Below are 25462 nucleotides of genomic sequence, written 5' to 3'. Positions count from 1 at the left end.
CAGGGGGGTTGGACTAGATGATCTTTAAAGGCCCCTTCCAATACAAACCACCCTATGATTCTATGATAAAGACATAAATAAAACTTTAAGTTACCTTCATGCTACAATGCTATAGTGATGCAACTGCAGATTATTCAGCAGAAGATTGAAAGAATCTGAAATTTGTGCAAACTATCTCTTGTTGATAGGGTGTCTATTCAAGTGACTTTTGTTGAGAATGGGACTGCAAATACCATACAGTTTCTGCTAAAGAGGGAGCAGCACATGCATACACTTGAACTCTAGGGATCAGGCTATCACACCTTATGATGACTCTGGAACTGAATAAAAATGTTTAACCTTTCAGTAAACTCCTATATTTTAACTTTGTGTTAACCATATAGAATGCAAAAGACAGCACACTGCATTTTGTATTTATAAAACTTATCAAAACATTATAGCCTTAATAAATAGACAGACTATTTACCATAATATAGAGCAAAAAAGGGTTTGCTGAAAAGTTCTGAAGACAAGAACTTCATATTATAGCACAAAACCAGGGAAGTTGTCATAATTTAGGAATCCTAAAAAAATTGGAAACACTCGCTATAGTAGAAGAGCAACTATCAACAATAATATTATTTTGAAGAATTATCCCAATGGTTCAGAATTTCAGAAGTCTTCTAGCTCAGACAACAGTTTGAACAAGTTTTGTCTAAACCATCTTTCAGCACATGTCCTTACCATACCTCTACTGAAGTTAGAAATGGTATTTCAAGTGAAACGAGGATATTTTTTTTTTAAATTCATTAACTTGAAGCATTAGTACAAACACATGCAAATGTTAACTCTTGAAGACTGCTTTCAAAGTTCTTATACAGAAAAAAAAAGAAATAAAAGGAGAACAGAGAGAAATCCTGAAAGTATAGTTTCCAGTGTTTCCTATCTATGCTTTTTTTTTCTCTTGAATTAGCAAAATGTAGCTGTTACTGAGAAAACAGCATAGTTTATTCCTTATTTCCACTGCACTTTCCTCATTACACACATCATTAAAGTAGTCTGTCTCACTTAATCCAATTTAGCATTTAAGAACTCTTATGTTTGCAACAGATGTAATTTGAAATAAACTCTGACAGTGTATAATTCAGCCACTTTGTAAAGGCAGCAGCAAGAACTTCATCAGAGCCAGTACTATAAAACAGTATTTTAAACACACTTGCTTATCTTTTTTAATTTCAGGGACTTAATGACCACCTTCCCAACATCAGAGTATCATCTTGCAAGACTAATCTTCAGAGGTCTCACACTACAGTTCTAAGTTATAATAAAAGCACCAGTAAAGAGAGCAGGAGGGTGCAGGGTTCTTAGCCCCCATGTCAGAATGCACCTATTCTGATTTTTAAAAAAATTGTTACAGGTTAAATGCTAAAAGATTTTATTTCCTCCAAAAGCTTATAAACAATTTTTAGCCTTGTCTACACTACCCTTATGCTTACACAGCTGCTGTAGAGATGCAAGCTACAGAAGTTAAGTGTGTTCTTGTCTGCATTAGAGCACCCATCCATCAATAGCCTGGAACACAAAAAAACCAAGCAAAATTTTTCACTTTCTACAGAAAAACACTGAACAAAACCCCCAAACCCAGCGAAACCACATTCAACACCACCATCCTGGACACTGCTCTAAATTACAGGAAGAACACACTATATCCTGTTTGGACATATTTTGCTGGCTTGAAAAGCCCTGGATTACTGGGAGAGAGATCAAGTTCAGATATTAATTCTAAGTACCCTACAATGAAGGGTAGGGTGTTTGCCTTAAACATTCACAGAAGTATGCATTGCACTCTTAAAATAAATAAAATCCATAGGTGAAAAACCAACTGTAAAATGTGACATTTCCCAAACCTTTTCCAACCCAAGACATCAGTCGATGGATCTGACTAGTGCCACATCAGTGAAACTGATCATTGAAGTTTAGCTGTATAGAAATTTAGCCTTGAAGGAGGCGAAGTCTCTCCTGATAGCAAGAACTACCTTTTTGAAAGTTTAGGTATCTAGAATCAAACTCCTACTTTTTAGAAATATACCAGTGTGGCACTTCTGAAGTGCATCTAAATCCTACTGCAATCAAAGGATTATTTCAGACCTTCTGGTCAACTAAAAATTACAGTGATGTCATGTCATTCTCATCTGACTGGCTTGATATTTTATGCTAGCCCTCAGCATATAGTACAAACTCTATATCCAACATGAATGTGGGATTCTGGCCTCAAAAAGCAACAGTCTCCGTAAGTGGCATACCCTAAACACGGTTCTAAGGGATTCTCCAGGAAATGCATTGCATTTAGACATATCAAGCATTTTACTCAGTGGGCCACAAGTGGAAGCACAGAGTAAATAGTAAACTGTCCAAGATAAACTGCCTGGAGATGACTTAACTAGCAGGTCAGCTGTGAGCCTGGCAGAGCCTGATTGCTATCTGACCATCTGTACAGTGAAAGCACAGGAGTACCTTAGATACATTTCAATTTACCTTCTTTTTTTCCAATCTAGATTACAGCTATTACAGATAGTTAGCAGTAACTTTTGACCATAATAGCAGCCAAAAATTAGGCACATATACTGTAGTGCAGCCTGTATGCCCTTCATATTAATTCTCTCCCTCTCATTTCCTTCCCAACAATCTTCATATAATCTTTATCTGTTTACACAATACTACTGTTTTCATCTGCCACTCGGGTACCCCTTAGAGAGAATATCAGCTTTCTTCCTTTGCAGAACCTTTCATGTGGATGATAGTATTTTCAGTGCATTGGAACACATGACTTAATATTTTAAGTATGTGTAAGCACCTCATAAGAGAACTGGTATTTACCTTCAGGGTTACAAAGCCCCAGGTTGTACCAGTCTAGTTTGTCTTTATGTTCTTCAGTGGGGCAGGATAAAAGCTCTTACAACAAATTGTCCAAAGATTCTTAGCAAAAAAAAAAGTAGAAGTTGAAGCCTGATCCATCACAGACCTGGAAGTGTCTTCTACAGTTTCCTGCATATAAAAGTTAGGTAGGAATCTCAACATAACTTGTAAGAAGTTCCATAATTAACTCTCCAATATTTGTCCAAGTAGTTCAAGAAATCACTGCGTGGGAAGCTTTAATGTGCAGTTATGGTAATGAAACCCTACTCTAGAAGTCTACAGAGCTATGAGATCAATTCATAAAAAGTCTTCCCATAAAGAGATTTCTTTTTTAGCATGAAATTAAGATCATCAGATAAGGATGAAGGATAGGATTGATCAGAAGTTTAACTTGTTAACAGTTAAGGCACTTTTAAGTGAGCCACTTCTGTTTTCTGGCTGGCTTCACAAAGGGTTAGAGGACTACTTTTAGAGAGCACCAGGACTAGACATTAAGAGGAAAGTTAAGTACTACACAGAATTAGCAGTTACCCTTACACACACTGCCACCCAGAAGTTATGAAATTGAACTGGATGTCTCTGCTACTTAACACAAAGATCCATAAAGGCTCTCAGGGGCTTGACATTATGCCTCAGTGTCATCAACACTTCATGCAGCAGCAAAACGTAACTGCCAAATAATTAAGAGTGACAATTTTGACATGGATATTATTAATTAAAAGTTTTATAATGAAACTTCACCACTTGGGTTCTATCAGAATCTCTTCATACATCAAAAATTGCCTAGAACTATGACTTCGGATTCTTTTGAGTAAGGGCTGTTAAATGAAAGAGTGGGAACAAGAACCCCAATACATAGATTTTTAATCAATGAAATCTGATAGAGAAGCTTGCTTCACAACTTGTATGTTAGAACTATGAGACAGTTTTCCCTTGATCTTATTTCAGCAAATTCTGTGCTAACACTGTAAAACACAGCCTACTATCAAATAACAGAACTGCAATATGAACTGTTGTAGCCCAAGCTGTTGAAACTCCAAGATAACAATGTAACTAATGTTTAGATTTTAGTTTGATGTCTTATTTCAGAGCAATTAAAAAAAAAAAAACCTGCTCAAAGAATGTGTAAACTGCACACAAAGCAAAGAAGCGGCATACAATGCAGTGCATCCTGAAAACATTCGAACCTTATCTAAAAAGGTAAAATTCTGAAATCAAACCCTGGAATATCAATGTTAAATTCAACTTTTTTTTGCATACAGACACTGCTTGGTAAGTTTTTAATTTATTTTTTCTAAGACTCCACAGAACTCTGGAAATTTTTTCTCTTATTATAAAGCATGTAAATCATTATGAACTTTTTTCCCTAGTTAGATCCTTGGAACTTACCACAATGCATTGCTATTTAATAGGAGTTAAACAAATATTAAAGGCCAAGTCGTGCACCCATCACATTTGCTTCACTCCAATTACATACGGCTTTCTTTATAAAAACACAATTAATTCTTTCCATGTTCTTTAGAGCTCTGCTCTTCTCAGATTTCACAACATTTTAAGCACATGGAAAATAACTGTTTGAGAGGTGAGATAAGCCTTAACGAGCACACAACAGAACTGACTGTTTATACTGCATACATACGTTCAAGCACTTCTGTTAAGGGTATCAGGTTGAGAAGTCTGTGCCACTGTCAGCACCTAGCTTGCCTGGCTCTGCCCACATTTATTACACATCAGTTACCCTTCCAGATTGGCTAGGTCTCTTCACCTGTCAAAACCCTTAGCTTTAGAAACTATGGTAGATTGACATCTGCCACTCCAGAAAACTGAATTAAAGCAAACCAAGAAGTCTTTCACTTCTTTCTAAACTTTGAAGACCTTACTTCCCAAGCACTGCCTTATACTCTTTCTGCATAATCCTTCTCCCTGACTTCAACCTCCAGCCTTCCTTGTGTTTACACAAGTAATTTTACCATTGCTTTATAGAAAAATTCCTCCAGTCATCTGACAATGACCAGTTCAATCAGCTGCTCAGCTTTTTTTACATAGTTCCTCATACCAATACTCTCTTGGGATCACTGAAGCATTTTTTTCAGTCCTAGCCTGTTTGCAAAACTAGCTGCAGCACACGCTTCTCCGTGGTTTCTGGTTTCTCACTGAGGGCTACTCGTCACAATTAAAACTTTTAGCCAACACCTCTGAAAAACTCTGCATTTCAGTCAATAACAAAACCATTTCAAAAAAAGCATAAAGCAGAACACAGAATACAAACAGAAAAAGTCTCACTGGTCACCTTCAGCAGCACAACAAACAACATGCTACCCAATTATGGTTGTCATCCTATCCAGCCCACACAATGCTGGATACAAAGAAAACATAACACTGGGACTTAAGTAGCTCTGCTGCCAAACCCCAGGGGGTCTTTGCTAAGTGTGCATGAACAGAAATTGCCCAGTGCTTATTTGTTCAGAGTTGAAGTTCTTTATTAGCAATTCACTAGTCATTCACTAGTTTTTTTAGTAAAAAAATGCTATGTCCTTATCAAAGATACAGATACTCTTCATACATTTCAGTTTCACCTCTCTGATCTAAAGGTTTAAGTATTGGATCAAGAAGGCTACAGTTCCTTTCTGCTGAAAAAATAAAACTATTTTTCCTAATTACATCATAATGAAGACAATTAAGCAATTTTGATTGAAGTTTTATTAGAAGTTCACTCCAAAGAGCTTAAAGCATACATCCAGAATACGAGATACAAGTCTCAATGGCTGATTTCAGGCAGTCAAAACCAATTGCAAACAACCCCTCCCAAATTTGAACATAGTAGCTTCCAGCATAAACAGAACCATGGGCAGACTCACAAAACCACAGTCCCCAAGTACCACAGAATTCTTAAATGCCTTCTTTAGAAACATTTCCCAACCACACTATTATCCCACCAGTCCAAAATGGAATAAAAGGAAACCACTTTTAATCCCTAATCTTACACCAATATATTTTGACCAGCTCCTACACACCGTCCTTTCCATCATTTTATTAGAGGACAGATGTTTCTCCACAAAGTTTTAGAACCAGTGGTCCCTTTCCACCATTCACCCAATGACCTCTCATTTACAATTAAATTCATTAGGCCATCCAAATTAATAAAAAGCTTATAGCAGAAATTCAGTTCATCGGCTACTACCTTAATGAAAGTCTAAAGGTGAATATGTTTTCTAACATATTGGCAGTACTTAGTTCACAAACACTTACTGCAGTGAAGTACTGAATCTTCAGTAACGAACCACATTTGTCAGAAAACTTTAACTGATATTTAACAAGTCATAAATCATTTTCAGTTAAGTATTCAACAGTTTTAGCCTGCCAACAGCAAAATGCAGGGCACATATAAGCAAGGAGACTTCAATTTCTTATTTTATATTTAAAAGACAAAATGTTTTAAAAATATTAGTTAAGCTATCCAAACTATTGCATTTGTACTTTAAATGAGATCAGTATTTTCCTTTACAACACATAAAACACAACAGCTCATACACTTGATCTTATATTACTAGCCACAACTTTAAGAACTAAAGAGGCAGCACAGGATTTGGAACTGTTTAAGTTTCCCTCCAGTTTAAAATAAGTAATTTTATCACATTCTGCAAATCGACCAAAATCAGTTTATACTGTTAAGCAGCAAAGTCCTGCCAAACACTTTGCTAGCCCTAATTTCACCGGCCTTTCTCCCTTTATGAGTGAATATGCTACTGAAAATAGTTGATTTTCCTCACTATTCAGGAGGAAAAAATTAGGAATACAGCTAATGAAGACAAGCACTGGTCAGAATGAATTTCAAGCACATGTATCCATCCGTACACAACTGCGTACAGCAAGAGAAAGAACTAGTCTGGTTAATTCAAGTGAGCTCTTCACATTATGGGTTTAAAAGGTAGAACAGCTCTAAACTCAGAAAGAGCTTTACCTACTATAGCTGAACTCAAAATATGATTATCACATATGACAGATAAACACTTTGCATACATTAAGTGAGGGACAGTCTTGAGGTATACAGAATGAGTAAGATAACCAACATTTCTGAAGAGCAAAAAGTTTTCCTATTTTATTGAAGTCAGCAAACTAATTAAGGCTATCAGCTGTAGATCTACAGGAAATCCATTACTGTTCCACGTACGCAGGGGACCACATACGCAGGGGACGGCATGCAATCATGTAATACTGTTCTTTCTGACCTGGTTACTATTCATTGCTTTCTTGAAACAGAATAGATATGCAAGTATATGACTACTAACTACACAGGAGTTTTTTCCCTGTTTTCTACAGCTGAAGAAGTTTTCAGAGCAGGAACAGTTCTCATTTTTAGTCTTCTTCCTTCCAATAGTATCTTTTATTACAATTAAGACATGACTTTTTCTACTCCACATGGCATGCAACCTGTGACAACAAAACCTACTGGTATTAGAAATGCTTCAGGCATTGTCAATATCCTTTTAGAGGCCAAATAGTCCAGCTGTGAACGATGCACTGAACACTTGCCCCAATTTTTCAGCAACTCAACATTTCCCTCTCATGCTGTTTTTAATAGGATCCAAGTATTGCAAAATCCATCTTGAGCTTCTCTACAAATATAGCAGTTTCTAGAAAGCCCTCAGAAGCACAAGTACTCCTCATGGTAGCTAGTTCTACTAGCAATACATTGCATTGTTAATATTACCTTTTTTTAATGAAAAATCATTGTACTTCAGCCTTACGCATATGATTTGCGCCTCCCTACAAAACAGTCATACATAAGGCTGGGTCTTGCTAGTCCTCTAAAACAAAAGCTAACTTTTCTAGGTTTAAGTGTCAACACCAAAAGGTTCTCCAGATCACCTGTTTTAATACCCAGCTTATGCAAGCATGTATTTTAAAACTCTCCATTTATATTACATTTAACATCTGTCCACCTGTAAAGCTGGAATCTAGTTCCTCTGCTAAACAGGAAAAGGGAAGAGAGTGTGATTTAAAGTGATCTTGCTTCTGTGGAAAGTATTACAAAGTGATGCTTTTCTGCACTGGTAGAGCTGGGGCTTGAGCTAATGCCTCTGCTGTAAGAGAAAGATTTGGTTGAAAAGAAACCTTTCTGCTTTGTCTTCCCTTAATTCCCCAGGACACTGGCAATTAAATTACAACTTCACTGACAAGTTGGTGTATTTTATTTCTTCTGTTAAAAGCCTTAACACTTAATTCCACTAATATGTACGTAGTCCAGTCAACTAGAGTATGATAATCCTGGCCCTCAAAGCAAGATGAATTTACCACACTGTACAATTCTCTTCAGATGGCTTAAGAAAAACATTATTCTAACTTTTTTGGAAAGCAATGGAAGAACAACATTTTTTTTCCCCTCAACAGTAGACAACATGATCCATATAACCCCACACTATTAAAAAAAAAGTCCCCCCCAACAAACCACCCCCCCTAAACTGAACTCTCAAGTTGTATGAGTTTTATCAGCATTTACTAGTTTTTTTAAAAAATGATTACCAACTCACACAAAACCAAAGCAACAGTTTTCCTAAAGATGTCTACATTATTCATCTATAGCTTTTCCAACTACTCCTGAATTATTCTGTATGCTTAAGGCTTCAAAGACAGGTAATAAGTGCTTTCCCCCTCCCTTGAATGTGTATAATAAACCAGCATCTTAGAGAAGTAGGCCTTAAAGTCCTCAAATTGATCATCTATTTTAAGCTGTTTCCTTGATAGTAGGTTAAACTGATTATAGCTAAAGCATATTTTCCAACCAAGTCTTGTGTTTTCTAACTACTGTTCTCCTATATTTTCCATTTTTACTCTTTAAGTATACTGCCTAAAATTCTCCTCTCAGATTTTGTAAGCATGCTTCCATTTTATCTTTCAAATCACTAATGGAACTTGAATGAACACTAATTCAAGCACATGCCAAGCACAGTTTATCAGAACTCCCCAGGAGACCATGTAACAAGTTACACCTACAAGAATCTTCTAGAGCTGAAGAAACTAACCTGCCTAACAAAAACTAGCTCTCAGTGCGCACCTACAATTTATTTCTTATATTTACAGCTTCCATCAGTAGGTTGAGTGACATTTTCATCTGAAGGCAGCTAGCTGATTGATGAAATCAACCTCTGTTCTGATACAATTCCCTCATAAAACTGTATTTAAGAAAAACAATTCTGTTCTAAGAAATCACACATTTTCTTTCTTAAAATTCACAAAAGCTCTTATAACCATTGTTACAGATACTTATGGAGCAAAAATACATACCTTTTTTAAAAATGTGAGTAAATAATAAGGCAGTGACAAATTTCCAGATAGGCAATCTGGTATACACAAACACCTGAAAACTCACCACATATTACAAGCATCCATAAGTATATCTCAATACCTGCACCATGAACACAGACAAAGAAAATTAACCCAACGAACTTCAACAGCAAGAACTCCTCTGTTTTGCCCTCATAAGCTTTTAATAACAGTGATTGACTGGACACCTCTCAACTCTCAGACAAGCAGCAATGAAATGTGGCTTATTAGTTCTAATGACCAAACAACCCAAGATGTGGAACAATTCACTATCAATTTTTTAAGTCTGTTTCCTGAAGAGTGGTAAAGATTGGCAGTTACTTGAAGCTAATGTAAGCTCAACAGAAAGTAAGAAATCCCTACAACTTGCATCATTCCAGCCCATTAGTGACTGATACTGCTGTTAAACTGTTCGGAGAAGAACGCTGAACTAACAGGAGAAAGAATCATCCTTTGGCACAGCAGAAAACTGTGGAAATAACCAAAAATATTATGCTTCAGTAAAATTTGTGAATATTTAATTGTCCAGAAAATATTCTAGCACAGCTCCACAACGATCTTTCAACTTGCAGCCATTATGTACCATGAACAGAAGTCACTGAAGTGAAAGAAATACAAAAAATACTTTTATACTTAGTTTTGTGTTGGGTATAATCAGCAAATTAATACAGTTCTCTGAACTTTAGGAACTTGCATACCATGCAGCCTCTGTCACACCTGCATGTACATGATAACCTGAGTGATGTCTGCAATAGAACTGGAAGTGCAGATACATAGAACTGACTCCTCTTCCCCCTCTGCTAGCAAATATAGCTGTTTTTCCATTTGTGGAATTAAAAAAAGATAGACAAGGAAGGACAAAGGGGATGACTAACTTTGCTTTCATCAGAAGAAAGGTGTACTTTTATTACGCTTTATCTATTTTTCATCCTTTATTTTTCATATAAAAGGGAGCAAGAAGTACCATTAGTGGATACATCATTCAGACCAGTACTGTTGTGTAGGATTTAGCTCACCTTTGTCCAGAGGTTTTTAAAGTTCTTGATCTTCCCTTGACGAACAGACAGGTGTGCCTGCAAGAGATGATCATCTTGGCTGGTCCAGCTCAGTAGGTCACAGATCAAGGCTTCTCCCATTGTTTGGGTGTTTGAAGCAACTGGTAACAGTTTGGGAACCTCTGATCAAAGCCTTCTTCATTATATGTTTAATTATGTGCTGTTATATTCTGGGAGTTCTTCAGAGAAAGAAAAAAGGCCAGGAAAGGCCTATAACCCACTATCATACATCAGTGGTTATGGAATTTACATCCAAAGAGCACTAATCATTAAATGCTAAACCTCAAGTCATATGGACTGATTAGAAGTAAGTGACAGTAATAACACTACATGTTCACTAAACCAGACAAGCTATCAATACATCAGCTGATGGTTACAATTAACTGTAGGCATAGGATTTTGCCTGAAAGGGAAAAGAGCTAGTCACCAACCCATACAGGCAAAAAAAAAAAAGCACTGACAAAAGCAAAGAGACAGAATAATTAAAGAAAACAAAATTTCTGAGGTAAAAGGGGTTGGGAGTGGGAAATGACATACACATGCCATATCCAGAATGCAGTAAGAAAAAAAAAAAGCTCTTTTCAATTACAGGCTTGAAGTTTAGTCTCACACTGAATAAAATTAGCTTTCTGAAATTCCCTCCAGGTTTCAGGATAAAAGACAACTATATGCCCGCCACTTTAAGAATACATAAATAAATAACCCAGAAACCAAAAGAAAGTTAAGTTCTTCAAAGATGTATTCCAGAAAGCCTTGCAGGTTTAGACTGTTTTTTAGGGCTTATCAAAAGTAAAGCTAGGTATTATGCATTTGTCTAAAATTAAACTGATTTAAATGTAATAGTTTCTTATTTGATCTGCCGCTTACCTCAGCAATATCACAACCAGATTCAGTAATAGTTGGCTAAGGGACTCTGACATTTTGCCATACGCTTGCCCTTTGAAAAATTCCTTGTTTCCCATATCAGTCCAGAAATACATTTCAAAAATTGAACACAAGAATCCAAAAAATTTAATCTGAAATTTGGTATTAAAAACACCCACACTGGCTGTTCTACTGAATAGAAATCAAGCTAAAGAAGGAATAATAGAGTTGACTAGTACCAAATGAGCTTGCAACAGCTTCATTAAAAAAACAGAATGTGCTTGTCAACAAAAAATTTTAAGTTCCACATTAATTCATGTACAGGTTTTTAAATAAAAAAAAATTTCCAGTCTACTTCCTTTCCAACAGCTGAGAAGAAAAAGTGAAACATTTATCTATACACAAACCTTTCAGTCATTCTTTAGCACAGCAAAACTAATTTTGAAAGAAAAAAAAATTGTCCATTACTGCAATATTATGCACAGCTTTAGTACTACAATGATAGAGACACAGGCATAGAACATTTTTAAAGAGTTGTTTTAGAGGTCTAATCTACTCTTCCCTTCCCTCAAGCAGCACCGATAAGCACAAACTCTTTTAACTATTATGGAATGATTTGCCTATGCCAACAGAAGGCATAGTTCAATTTCAGTATTCTTCTGTCCTTCTACTATAGAACCATCATAAACAGCTATGAGAATTTAGCCAAACAGCTTTAAAAACAGTGGTAAAGTTTATCACTTAGTAATATTAAGATATGATTTCATTTCTTTTCACCACATTGCTACAATTCTTCCTGTGACTTTACACAATATATCCAGGACTCTGAAGCACAATGACTTTTTAAAGCATCCACATAATTGCTCTTACAGGCAATACAAAACTACTTGCTGACTAAACCTTGTGTATGTTCCAAAGTACTGACTGATCATTTAATAAATGCACAACCCTCCATGCTTAAAGAAATCTTACAGGATGCCTTTATTAAAAAAAAACAACTGAAGAGATCCAGTATTTATTCAAAGCCAGGAGAGCTTTCCCTGCATCCGTTTATCCAAAGGTAAATTTTAACTCACTCCTAATTGTTCAGTCTACTGCAAATTACCTTGCATTTAACCACAGGGCAAGAACATGCACAGACACCAGGGTAACAAGTTGTCACAGGTCGGTGTAATTACCTTAAGTTGCACACTTTTGCATCATGGCAAATATGAAGCAGTTTAGCTTCTCCTTATGGATTGGTAGCTATCCTCCTCTTCCTGTGAGTCCCAAAACCATAAGCACAAAAATAACCACTGCCCAGGATACGACAGCAGCACCTTATTACTGGACAAGTTGTATACTTGCTACCATTCTATGGTAAATGCAAGTGAACTTTTAAATTTTATAATGCAAGTATTTTGTCCTTACTCATGCTCTTACAGATGGACTTGACCCAAATAATTTATTATAATTTTAAGTGAGCTTACTCAGTTTAGTTTGGTAACAGTTACGTAGACAGGTCTCTGGGAACTAGAGTGGGAAGTGTCTATTTGAAAGAGACAGACATTTTTCTGTTCTCTGCTTAAGTGTCTCCTCATAGGGGATACTTATGTCATCAGCCTTTGTTTGAGGACTAGGTTTAATTGCTGTTGTGTTAGTCTGAGAAACATTGTTCCGAAGTCAAAAGGATCACCCAAACATTCTGGAAGAGCAAGGCCAGGGCAAACATACCTAAACCTGCTGTTAGAAGGTAACGGAGTGCTAAATTACTGCACTTAGCTAAATCTGTTAGGTTAATTAATCATGACACATCAAACTCATGGGTTCACACCTCTTTAGGAGTCTGGCTGATCTTTCTAAGTGACCTTTTAAGTGTACAAGAGCCAGTTCTCAACAATCCAGGCTAGTAATGCTGCTACACACCCCCTTCCAACATTGAGGGAATGTAAGTTTCCTTTCATATATTTTGAAGAGGAAAAAAAATCTGCCATTTGACAGACCACTTTCAAGCTTCTTAGCTCACCAGTACTCTATGCATCATAAGTAACAAATTATTCTTGGATATGTGTTCTGAGACTTTAAAGCCTAGTACACTGAGAAGATGCCACTGCAACACTAAATTGAAAATAAGCATAATTAAAATATTTTCCTAAGCCAAGCTTAACAATGTGACATCAGTTAGTTTTGCAAAAGCAAATATTTTGCTGACATACTTGAAACTTTTTTTTCTCTCTAATGCAGCAGGCTTCTATAACTTTAGTCATGAAGGCCCACAGTAAAAAACATCTTTTGTTTCCTCCATTCAGAGGTGACAGTTCATGTTCTAACGATCATTGATTCTTACCATTTACATCCAATTTCTGCAGCTGTTTTATAACTTACTCATGACATAATCACCATTTGTCTTCAAGATAAGCAGTGGCAGGCCACCAATTTGAGGGAGAGAGCCAGAAGACACCAAAAACAGTGGGGGGGGGAAAGTAAGCCAAATAGTTATACATCAGTACTTAATGCTTGAGCTATAACAACTACCTACCAGTTTTAAAAGCAGACAAAATACATGAGCATTCAAAATCCTTATTAGGACAAGTTATGAATCACAGCATTAATTAGTCAAAATTTAATTGTTATGAACCTCAGCCTAAGCAACCAATAAGGATTTTACAAGTAAGTAGTAATTCAGCACCTAAAAAAACCAAAAGCAGGGCCACAAAATACTTAAGAGGGACCAGGTTAGAAAATGCAGTTATCCATATTAGGTCTGCATCCAACGAAAACCATTACAAGCTGTACTATGAGCCCTTTTATTCATGGATTTGAGACACATGCCTAAACTTCTCCTATGATCAACAACATGGTAACTACAATCATAGTCAACAGTGTTTAATGAATCAGGGGTATTAACTTGTGTCTCTGTTGGACAAAAATACTGACTGCCTCTACTCTGATAAAAATGGAGTTCTCTCTCTCAAATCAGCTGGGAGGAATTACAGTGAAGTTATTGGGTAAACTAAGGCCTCCTCTAGTCACAAGAAAATGGACAAATAATTTTATTTGGAATTACTGCAATGAAAGAGTGAAGAGTAATATTTTGCAGACTGAAGCATGATCACACTGAAACAGAGACCCTAAGCCCATACTCAAAGCATAAAAAGTTTTCTCTCTACACACCTGATTTTAAGAAAAAGCTTATAGACATGATTAGGCAATTTAAATCACCTGTAATTTTCATCCTATCTTTGCAATGATCTGGGGAAAAACCTGAAAAAAGGACTCAGGGAAAACAAACTCTTGCCTTTAATCTGCATCTTGAAAAAGCTGAGCAACTAGTCATGAACTGAATTTGTCTTACCTATTTTCTTCACCTTGAGCCATTTTTGCTTAGATTAAAGCTGTTCTCATACAAATACATTCAAGTAACTGTTTACACTACAAACATAAATCACTTAAGTGAAAGCATTTGCTGTTAAGAATGGCAAGTCTCTTGCCATGGCTACTAACCAATAATCTGATCTTCATTTTTCCAGACCAACTGCATTCACTCACTGTCTACAATGTTAATAAAAATCTCAGCATAAACAGATCAACTTTAAATATTACAACAGATATCAAAGTTGTAATACACAGTAACAGCAAGACACTGAAAACAAAATTCAGCATTGTATTACAAGCTCTGGCTACAGGTAACTACACTGTTTTTCATAAATTTGGAGGATCAATGAAAGAATTGTACTTTAGAAGAGAAGTTGTTACTTACAGAAGAGTAGTATAGCTGTAGAGAAAAATATCAGAGATTTGCAATACTAATATTTAAATACTGCAGTCAACACTGGATTCATCAGCAAGGGCAATGATAATTTATTAAACTGCTGATCATAGGGCTTTTTTCTATTAAAAAAATTAGAATCATTGGCATTGTGACATTACATGGTATTTTCTTTGCTTACGCGCAGGTCTTGCAGATTTTTGGTGGAAAACACCACACATCCTGCACAAGTTGGGGGGGAGCAGGACAACAGGGAGAGAAAAATAAAGCTGTGAAACCAGTGACTTTCCCTAAAAGCAGTGGAAACACCAGAACAGACCAAGCCTCATACTGCTGGTGCTTTTTAAAACATGGAAGAAAAATGCACAAAGTACTAGTTCTGAAACTGGTATGGTATCTGCACATTCATGAAACTAATTAGAAGATCCTGAAGTACTTAAGAGGATGAAGAACTGTTTCAAGTTACTCTGGAAAGGTTATTTACTGGACTGTGAAAAATGTACTTTTAAGAGAACACCTGCATGAGTTTGAGTATATGACAATATTTCCTCAGAAACTGCTGCCTTAAAACAGTGAATTCCTCTTGTTCTGTAGTAGCAGAAAGGTGACGAAATGATGGCAAGAAGTCAAGACTTTAAGAATAAGGACCACCTTGGAATCCTTGTTTCCTACCATACCGTGCTTGTCCCACAGCAGACACGCTTTCCTCTTAGACTTTGACAACAAGCTCTGATCAAAACCCCTGCTTTGAAATTACTTCACCATGCATGCAGCACAAATGGAAATGAAATGAGAAAGTAAGTTAATCAAGAGAGAACTTCAGACTGAGAACTTTCAGCAGCAGCAACAACTAGAGGTATACTTTTCTCTTTTTAGCTTCATAATCTAATTTTCTCTCCAGAAAGCTTTATATCTGACCTGAACTAGATTCACTAACATAAACATTTAATTGTATTTCCTGAGATTTTGCATAAATCTAGGTACTGGTAATAACAACAACAAACCCCCCAAAAAACACACATCCCTTTTTTCTTTTGGACATGCACATACTTATTTGCAGAGAGGACTAAATTGTCCTGTAGTACTTGAAAGAAGGTTGAGTCTACTCAACTGAGGAGCAGAGGAGGGGAGAAATAGAAATTCAAAAAGGGAAAAAGTAAAGTATCTTCCAATGAAAACAGGATCTCAGAAGGCAGGATATCCTTCCTCATAAAAGCAGGTGAGGCTTTCTAGACATCTGTCCTACAGATAAACAGAGCACACACAAGAACAGACAACCACACCTCTGCCTTTTATGCTGATCCCTGCTTCATATTTAACCTTGTGCCACCCCTGCCCAAACATACAGTCTCCTAGAAATGTGGTTAGAGGCCTAAATATAACTGAAAACTAGGATGTTTATTCACAGCAAAGTCTCCGCCTGCCCCATCCTGCTTCAATTAATTTTATACATATGGAGAAAAACAAAGCAAAAACCCTCACCTCATATGAATCCATATAAATTCCGTCCTTCCATGCATCTAGCCTAAAACTATCTGTAATGCAATGCTTCCTTCAGCCCTGGTTCCCCACCAAGGTCACAGCAAGATATTACTACTGGAAAATGTACTTTTCATCCACTATTAATACAGCCACATGTCCCTAGTGATATGAAATAACATATATTTGTCTCATGTCTCTCCATACAAGCCACAGGTATACACACAGGTATAACTGAGGGTAGGAGTGAATCTCCCCCCCACCTTGAACAGTGAGGAGAGCACGTGAACCAGAAGAGAGTCTGCTTGCCCTCTCTGTCTTATCATTGACACCTAACAATAAAGTATGCTTTTATTGACAAAATGGAGGTGCAGCAGACAGAGAGATGCAATTCACCTGAGGTGTACCCCTGCAGTCAGGGACTAGAAGAGATTTCTATCTGTCATGGTTTAACCCCAGCCAGCAACTAAGCACCACACAGCTGCTGACTCACTACCCCCGCTGGTGCGATGGGGGAAGAGAATCAGAAGGGTGAAAGTGAGAAAACTCGTGGGTTCAGAGAGAGACAGTTTAATAGTTAAAGCAAAAGCCGCACACGCAAGCAAAGCAAAACAAGGAATTCATTCACCGCTTCCCATCAGCAGGCAGGTGTTCAGCTGTCTCCAGGAAAGGAGGGCTCCATCACATGTGAATGGTTACTTGGGAAGACAAAACACCATCACTCCAAACATCACCCATTCCTTCTTCCCCCAGCTTTATTTGCTGAGCACAGTGTCATATGGTCTGGAATATCCCTTTGGTCAGTTAGGGTCAGCTGTCCCAGCTGTGTCCCCTCCAAACTTCTTGTACACCCCAGCCTACTCGCTGGTGGGGTGGTACAAGAGGCAGAAAAGGACTTGACTCTGTGTAAGCACTGCTCAGCTGTAACAAGAACATTCCTGTTACCAACAGTTCCCAGCACAAATCTAAAATTTAGCTCCATATCAGCTACTATGAAGAAAATTAACTGTATCCCAGCCAAAACCAGCACACTACCCTTATTCACTCCTAGAGAAGCCTTTTCCTCCCTTCAGCAGTAGGGAGAGATGACCCTGAGGACAGCCACTGTGAATGCTCCCTCCCCATACCAACATGATGTCCATCATGTGTCATAAGCCGACTACCCTGAGGTGTTATGTGTTGGTAAAGGTTCAGGCTGTCAGGGACACATCCCGGTGATAACAATACTCAGATTCCTCCCCAGTCACCTTACTTCCAGTCAACTATTTGAAGTGGGTATATGTACAATACCAGACCAATGTCCATAGAATGATGTTTGAAAATGGGAGATAAAAGAAAAGTACCCACTGGGCTTCACTAGGAAGAGAATTAAACCAATCAAACATCAGAATTACCAATATATGTACACTTTATTAAGCATCTAAACACTCGCTAATGCTTGCTATATTAGATCTAACAGATCTAACTCTATTCAAATATTCACTGATAAAAGCATATATGAACTTAATAGTAACAAGAGCAATGATGATACAGGTTACACTCATGATTGCAATTAAGGCGACTGCCAGTGTCATACAGTCAAGCATCCCTGGCCAGGAGGATGTCAGCACACTAGCGAGATCCTCAGCTGGCTCTGTCCTAAAGTCAGCTTTTATAGAGCTGCTTTACCCATGTGCAATTACTTACAGCTGTAACCTGAAAGCAAACCACAGGCAAAGTTCTGTCAAAGAGTAGATTTCCGTCTTTTGGAGTTAAGCGTTTGCTGTAGCAAGGTGCTTATGGTTTCTGTTAAAGATGGGGGGAGCAGAGAGGGAGGGAATTGGTGACCATGCCATGCAAGTATCCAAAGTATCCACCAGTGGTTTCCTAGTATGTCAAACACCTGCATATTCCTTAACCCTAAAAGCACTTTAAGAGTTAGATTTCTATGAAGTCCCATGAAAGGCAGAATTTACTGTTAAGCTATTTTTTAATATACTCTCATCAGAGCATGGATTTTGGCCAATAATATCTCAAAATTGCAGTTCCACTGACCGCAAAACAACCACTTATATTATCTTTCACCATTCAGACAAAGAAATTCTGAAGGGGATTGTCATGGTTTAACCCCAGCCAGCAATTAAGCACCACATAGCTGCTCACTCACTTTGTAGGGGAGAGAATCAGGAAAAAAAAAAAAAGTGAAACTTGTTGGTTGAGATAAGAACAGTTTAAGTTATCAGAAAAGGAAGAAAATAATAATAAAAGAATTGGACCACAGAAAACAAGTGATGCACAATGCAATTGCTCGCCACTCGCTGACCGATGCCCAGTTAGTTACAAAGCAGTTGCCCCCCAGGCCAAATCCCCCCAGTTTATATACTGGACATGATGACACATGGTATGGAACATCCCTTTGGCCACTTTGGGTCAGCTGTCCTGGCTGTGTCCCCTCCCAACTCCTTGTGCCCCTCCAGTCTTCTTGCAGACCAGGCATGAGAAGCTGAAAAATCCCTGACTTGGTATAAACACTACGTAGCAACAACTACAAACAGTGTAATAGCAACATTATTCTCATACTAAATCCAAGACATAACACTATGCCAGCTACTAGAAAGAAAATTAACTCTATCCCAGCCAAAACCATGACAAGGATTAATGAAGAAAAAAGCTATTATGTCAATTTAATAAAGCTTTCTGCAACTGGAAGGTTTTGAGAAGGAAGTAGTAAATTAATCTCCAACATATTTGCTCCCATTCTGATTTCACTTTGGTGTTCAGATCATTGCTTAAAACACATGTAGTTATGAAACAGGACAGGCAAGCAATTGCCCAGAATCATACAGACATGTATAATTATGAGTTACATGACCTATATCCTCCAAGCATTATTTTGATTTATCATTCCTAGAAAATTGAATAAAGACACTCTAATCTGCAAACATTTTTACAGTTCAAGTTGAAGACCAGAGTAAGTTACAGACATGCAGAAGAACAGAACAGACAGAATACTGGCCAGTATATGATAGGTACTTAGCCTTTGCATACTAGAAGCCTAAGCACTGTAGTAAATTTTAGCAGACATTATGTTTGTCAAGGCATTTGGAAAAGGTTACCAAGAAAACTTAACAGAAATGTCACCAGGGAACTATTCTAGAACATGCCTTCTTCTATGCTACTCAGTTCACACCAATTAAATCTACAAAGCTGGAAATTTTGTTATTTAATCTCAACAGCAAACACAAGATTATATGCTGGACTTAAGCTACCTTTGTTCTGCATGCTAGGGAAGAATTCTGCACAGCAAACATAAATACTAAATTAGGAAAATTAGTTTTGCAACAGAAATAATTATTTGATTTTAAAGAACACCCAACCAGAAGTCTGACACCTAATAAATCTTTCAGTTCTTACCTACCTAGGGTAAGAGATTATGATCTAGCAAAGTTCATTTTTACATTTAAATTGGACTAATACAAGTTCACAGGGGAAAAAAAAAGGGATTTTTTTGAAAGGGTGTCAAAGTCTACATAGGTGAAATTTTACAGACCTCAGCATGATGGCATAGACCAGCTAGAACAGCTTACTATGCTTTAGAACAAGTCAAAGAACATTACTGGCAAAAAATTCAAGTTTGTTCCTTTTTCACTTTATATAGGACTGGCCACATGTGGGTAGAGTAGTATCAATCTAACAAGAAGCATCAGTTGTGGACATTAAGTTGCCAGGTAATGTTACACTTTACGACATCGTTAGCATAGTAATCTTAACATTCCCTATATTCATTAATCGTTCTGCTCTAACAGTAATCTAGAAGAGAAAACAAAACAACACAATGGACAGGAAGAAAAAAAAAGCCTCCAAGGCACACATTCAGAGGGAACTGTCATCTTAATAGGCTGCTCCCAAAGTTACAGTTACTTTGCCAAGACTGGGATCTCAGGATTCAAGACTACCTGTGAACCATCAGGAAGACTCTCTGAAACCAAAAGGATGGAAGATCCACCAGTGACTTTAAAGAAAGCAACACATTTTATTGGAGCACTTTAATTCTAACACACTTGCAAACTTGCAGATAAAAGCAGTCTTAGACTTCACCAGTCAGGCTCCAGAACACTTTGACACTAAAACAACTCTGGAAACCAGCATTAAGAATAGTTAGGTTACTACACACCACCAATCAGTCAAGAAAGGCAGCTGTAGTGATTGAGCCCAGGGCCCTTCAGCTGAGGTAGCTGGCACTGTTAGAAGGGGACTACCAGCTACAATGCAGTCAGAGAATAAAACCTGTGTACAGCTAGGCCTGAAGTGGTGAAGTGAAAATGAAGAGATGACTTCAAAAATGGCAAGTGGACTCAAGAGTTGGTCACCATCATAAAAACGCTCTCCCTATGCAAGGCCACCGTAAGTCAACAATGTGAGAACTGGAAAACTAATGGAAAACACAACAACAAAAGGAGTAATTAAAATGGTAAAATTCCATTTTGTTCAAACTACCATGTGGAATTGAAGGTCTAAAGTTCAGCAGTCATTCTGTACAAGTTAAGCATTTACTAAATCACTGAAATCCACAGAATTACTCTTGAAATAACTATCTACTCTCACCAGTACTTGTTGGTGCAGACCTCTAATACCATACTGGAACATTCAACAATAACATTTAAAAAAGCCCCAAAAAACCAACAAAGCAAACAAACAAAAAAACCCCCAAACCAACAAACCAAGAGCTAATCAGCTCTTAGGGGTTTATAAGCTTTATAGTCTTATCGAAAAGACTATAAAAACCTACTTGTGTTTACAGTGTACTGTCAGTAACTCTTAATCTGCAAGCACATCTCAAAAAAAATCATCAGAAGATATTTCAACATCTCAACTACCTTGCAATAACTGCAAAGATTAGAATATGATTAGGTAACAGTTAAGGCTAACAGTCACCACAGGTAATGACAACAATTTCTATATATTTCAGCATTTTGTGGAACAATTTCAATAAAGTTTCCAAGTAAGCGAGTCAAACAAGACCTCATATAGCATAGATTTACAGCAGTTACACAACATACATTACAGAAAAGAAACATAAAAAGGTAACCTGGATTTGTACAACCATTCTCCACAACCTGAGAGCCAAATCAATTCACCTCCTGAATTCCACATGCCATCAGCAAATTCACATTTCACACTACAATGGAAAGTTAAATGCAACCACCACACGGTGAAAGCAGTAAGTCTGAATTAAATTATTTCACCATCGTTTGAAATGGATCAGTGATGAGGCCCCTTTGTCTCTAGAATCAACTGTTCATAGATAAATACAGATCAGTTAACTACACTGTTTCAACTACACTTGTCCATGTCATAGAGATGTGGATGGATGCAGTCTACAGATTTATAAAAGGAAGGTCACATTGCGCATTCTTTTAAGTCATGTGGTATGCCAACATCTAGGTAGTATCTGGATAGCAAATGGGACACATCCAGATACACACAAAGTACTCATTAGGAAAACCAGTGTCAAGAAAGATCAGCATTCACCTTCTGATCATAAAACCACCAAACTCCAAAGAGTAGGAAAGAGAAGGAAAATGAGAGAAACAACAAACCAAACCCACCTCTCTCACGCCTGGTATGAGAAACAAGCTATCTAACCATACAACAGGAAATAACTTTCCATAGTAGTGATTCTCTCTCTTGGTTCAACTTCACTGAACAGCTTTGGAAATATGATTTTTAAATCACTTTGTTGAATCAGTTTTAGCCATCTACAAAAACACATTCTCATGCCATACCACCAAGAAGTCAAGTTTGGTCTTTCTAATACCTGGGGAAAGAAAGGAAAGGAGGCAAGGAAAACCAAAATGAAAGCCTAAGAAGTTTACAGCAATAGGCTTCATTCTTTAAAAAAAAAAAAAAACAACAAAGCAGCTGTTTCTTCAGAAAATAGGTCCTTACTAAAAATCTTCCATTTGTCAAACATTAAGCAAATTATGCATTAATTAAAAAACACTTTACAACAGCTATTGCATCAGCTTGATGTTTACAGATCCGAACATGTCAGAGCACAGCTTGGCAACCAATACCAAGGAAAGATACAGGGTAATAAGTCGATGGAACAATATTACTCAGACCAAGAAAATATACAAAAGGTATTCAAGCTGATCACTGAGACTGCATGCATTTCTTGCAGTCTTCTTTTTCCTCAGTCTCACCTCCCAATGTGAAAAAGTAAACAGTTTTGGAAAAGAAGATTTTACTAGTACCGGGTTTTTAACCTGGTTAAACACAGCCTAGCATTACCCACAATGACAAAAACACTGGAGTGTCTTCACTTAGTGGTACCAGATACAAATATTTGGCAAGTTTTTCAACTAGATCAGCTCCTCATGGGATGTGAAGACCCACAATATTGATTTTTGACCAAATCAACACAACCAAGACAAAGAAAAATCTTCTAGGCGTCATAGAAAAGAACACAATTGCAACCTGTAGCAAAGATCTTATAGACAAGAAACTTCACAAAGCTAATGAAGCAGAGCTGAATTTTGCAAATTCAGTTCTAGAAACAAAACTACAATGTACCAGAGTTAAACATGATTATTTTTAAGTGATCCATTATTTAACCAGATGTGTTGCAGATTGCCTATTTTTATTTTGTTTATTTTGCTCTTCAGCCTAAGATTCAGCTTAAGCATCCAAAGGCCTATTCTGAGGGAGGAGCTGCATACCTCAGCACATTTCACACTTTTATTAAGAGAGCAGTAATTTCAAAATTTGGTGGCTACCATAATGAATGAATAATTAGCTACAGCTGGTGAACTATTCCAGTGGCTTTACCAATATTGCCTTCAGCTTGTTAAATGTTAAAAAAAAAAAAAAAAGAGTAACTGACTGCTGCAGGGATCTACTGATATACCAAGTTACAGACTTTTGCTAGGACTCTTCCATCTAGAAATAGTACAGTTGGCTCAGAAGCCATGACGTAGATACATAGTCCAGAATGATCTTGTAACTTGGATGACTCCACTCAAATTTTCAAATTTTACATTGTTGTAAACTCATCATTATAAATTGCTTCCTCCACGCCTCTGTTTAATCAACACTTGTTAACGGGGATGGAAAAAGCAGCAGGAAAAAAAAAAGTATTAAGATACAATAATTCCAGCATTGAAGTGTAGTATTTATTTCTATCTTGGTAAAAGCAGTATGATTATGCCATGCCAGTGCCTCTCCACTAGAAGCTTCCAAAGCAAAGTAGACAAAGACGACAGAGCTAGGACGTTTGTTACTTTAGGGCAGTGCTCAGATATGAACAGAAGCCATGGCTATCCATGTGTATATGGTTGAATAAAGACTGTTTCTTTAAATATCTCTGAAAAACGAAACATTTACTATGAATTACAGTAACATGTCTAGCAAGCAATTTAAACCATCATGTCTTAGCACCTTTAGCATTCACCCTTAAGTTATCACCTAGATATCAATCTGTTCCACGACAGATCACTTTAGATATGCTCAACAAACTAGCTTCAAACGTTATTTTGGTTTTACGTCATAAGCAAGCAAAAAAATAAGCCATATTCATCAAAGCCAGAAGGGGGTGCTCTGAATAACTGAGGTGGGGGGTACTGAACTGAGCATTTGCCTTGTGTTAGGAGAGGTCAGAAGCATGCCGTCTTGTTTTAGTTTGGGACCTCGCTTAAGTTCACGATGCCATGCCTTTTTTACAAAAAAAGGAACCTGAAAAGCAGGAACGCTCATTTCAGCAAAAAGGAAATGCTTCAGTTTGTGCTATTGTCATCACAAGGGCAAATTAATCTGTGACAGAAAACTAGCAACACAAAGACCTGGCAAGTGTTAATTCCAGTTCTGTATCCCATGATTTGCAAGCTGTTTAAGATACTGACATGGAGATACAGGGAACGCAATGAAATCCAAAAAGCCTATGCTACCGTTTTTACCTACACAATGCCAATTCTGACATAACTAGTTCAGGTCTTTTTAATGTGACTGTGCTGAGTTGATACCTTATACCGAACTACGTCCTGAAATGAAAGAAACGGCCCTAGATCATCCGGCAAGTGTAACACAGTATTTCATCTCTGCCAGCACTTTGGTGCATCAACCTCCCCCCACGCAAAAAAAAAAAGAAAAAGATACGCACATTCCAATCAAGCCTCTCGCAGCGGGGCTCACCCAGTTCCCCCCTCCCTCCCTCCCTTCCTCCCTCGCCCCAGGCCTCGCCAGGTTCCCAAATCCCCTTTGATTTTAGGTTTCATTTTGTTGTAAACAGCAAAACGAAAGGAGAAAGCTTCCAAAGCGAGGATCCTTACCCTTGAAATCCCGCCATGCGCGCAATAAGGAGGGTGAATTGTTTTTCCTCTTTTTTTTTGGATGGGAGATGAGGGGGGAGGGGGAAGAAACAAAAGCCTAAACGGAGGAGAGGCTAAGCGGCGGAGACAGAGGGAGAAGGCGGAGACCCTGGTGGAGGAGCAGGGCGAGCGTCAGCCATGTTGTGTGTGTGTTGGTCCAGTATTTACAAACCTGCAGCTGCAGCAGCGCTTGGAGTCTGGGAGAGAGGGGAACGAAGGGAGGGAGAGAGAAAGGCGAGGAGGGAGGAGAGGCAGGCACGGAGAGAGAGGGAAGGGAGGGCGGGAGGAGGGGAAAAGCGGCAGCAGTAGACAAAGGATCCCAGCGCAGCCCCAGCCGAGCGCGCACACACACACACACACACACCACACACACACCCCACACTCGCCCTCACACACGCGCGCACACGGGCGCGCGCCCGGGGCGCCTCACACCGCGCCAGCGCTGCCCGCAGCCCTGCCGCTGCCAGCCCGGGGCGGCGGCTCCCCCGCCGGCTGCCGCGGCGCTGCCCGGCCCGGCCCCGCAGCCACTGCACTCACGCCCCCTTCGCCCCGCTTGCCCGAGGCCTGAGACGGGCGGGGGGGGGGGGGGGGGGGGCAGATGGGGCACGCTCCCCGCCCGCCCCCCCGCGCCTCCACCTCCCCCGGCGTGCGCTATCGAGGGGGAGGCTTCTCTGCCGGCAGCCCCTCGGCGGGCCCCAGCCCACATACAATAGCTCCGCAGAGGGGGAAGGCGGGGGGGCGGGCGGCCCCGA

At 38.4% G+C, this 25462-nt stretch overlaps 1 protein-coding gene across 6 annotated transcripts in view; it reads right to left on the bottom strand.

Annotated features, from left to right (window-relative positions):
- The window catches only part of SPIN1 (spindlin 1), a 56170-nt gene that overhangs the window by 29650 nt on the left and 1058 nt on the right, over positions 1-25462 (bottom strand). For 2 of the 6 annotated variants that reach the window (XM_075021462.1, XM_075021461.1), the window contains exon 1: positions 24672-25265. The exons of 3 other annotated variants lie outside the window; for them this stretch is intronic. The gene's annotated coding sequence lies outside the window, so the exon portion shown is untranslated. Of the gene's footprint in view, positions 1-10235; positions 10256-24671; positions 25266-25462 lie in introns of those variants that run through there. One more of the 6 variants, XM_075021465.1, reaches the window with a different exon arrangement.

The sequence above is a fragment of the Buteo buteo genome, chromosome Z (assembly GCF_964188355.1).
Source record: "Buteo buteo chromosome Z, bButBut1.hap1.1, whole genome shotgun sequence".
In the NCBI taxonomy this organism is placed as follows: Eukaryota; Metazoa; Chordata; class Aves; order Accipitriformes; family Accipitridae; genus Buteo; species Buteo buteo.
The sequence above is the reverse complement of the archived record's forward strand: the minus strand, read 5'-3'. Positions and strand labels throughout refer to the sequence as shown.